Raw genomic sequence first — 1,228 nt, forward strand, 5'->3', positions numbered from 1 at the left:
CCTACTTTTTGGTGGGACTCATTGGTGGAAAAGACAGGTAATTATACTGTCTTTATACTCATTATGGGTTATTTTAATGCATCATCCTTACCCATACTTGTGCTGTCTGGAAAGAGTTATGTCCAGCTGGATGATTTTGCTCTGACTCTATGCTGCTTATGTATATGGCCTGCCTATCTGATTACCAGGAGCGACATTTGTCTCCAAACTTTCCAATGTTTTAATATTTCTATTCAGTATAAAGCCTTTGGAGTGATGCAGATTTGCTGGAGGGGTCAACTACTAATGTCAAGTGGAATCAGATTTGAGTTCATCTTACTGCAACATTTTATTTTTACTTGCTATGTTTCATAGCTTCTTCAAACACTTTACAGGAAATACTGCAATTATTTTCACTGGCAGGTGAAGCTTCATAAACTTCTATGCAGATGGCTCGGTTTCAACTGATATCTAATTCTGGGCGATGGCACTGGGAGTTTATTTAGCTTGATCTCGCTGAACTATAATATGTTGCTGAGGAAAAGTCGACAAGAAGGAATCAGGTTCTCAGGTTTTTATATTTTGGTCTCCCAAGCTGTTGGTTTTCTTTTTCTATATTCTGTCAAGGGTTGTAACAAGGTTTGGGCTTGGTGTTAGTCTGATTTTGGTCTGTATTTTTTTTTGTTTCATTGGAACCCATGTGCCAACCAAAAAAAACCAAAAAAGACCTGGCTCGAGTCAAATAAAATCAGGCCCATGGGCTTCTCATATCCTGGCGTATCTCAAAAGCTTTCGATGCGCTAGCATTCAACTTTGCAATGCACATGTTTAATCTAAAAGAAATAGTATTTGATAGATCATTCAACCTTGCAATGTCCTGTTGAGTATTGTGATCTAAACTATTACCTGTCTTGTCAATCATATCTACTTTAAGGGGATGGAGTATTTAATGAATGGTTGTCATTCTGCATATGATTTAAGAGAAATTATTATTGGCTAGAGTGGTGGACCATGGAGCGCAAATTTCTATATAATGGTCATATATATTTTTTTTGATGTACCTTATAATCATATCTAATATTGTAATATCCAGTCTTAAAAATCAAGCCCATTAAGTATTGGCCCACAAAAACCCCCTCAAAAAAAAAAAGAAAAAAAAAATGATGAAGATGACTCTCGATGGGAGTCTTCTTCTACCGATCCCATCGGAGAGGAGAACTCGAATTCGGGAAGAATTTGGCCTCCTCTC

This window comes from Elaeis guineensis, chromosome 7 (genome assembly GCF_000442705.2).
Source record: "Elaeis guineensis isolate ETL-2024a chromosome 7, EG11, whole genome shotgun sequence".
Taxonomy (NCBI): Eukaryota; Viridiplantae; Streptophyta; class Magnoliopsida; order Arecales; family Arecaceae; genus Elaeis; species Elaeis guineensis.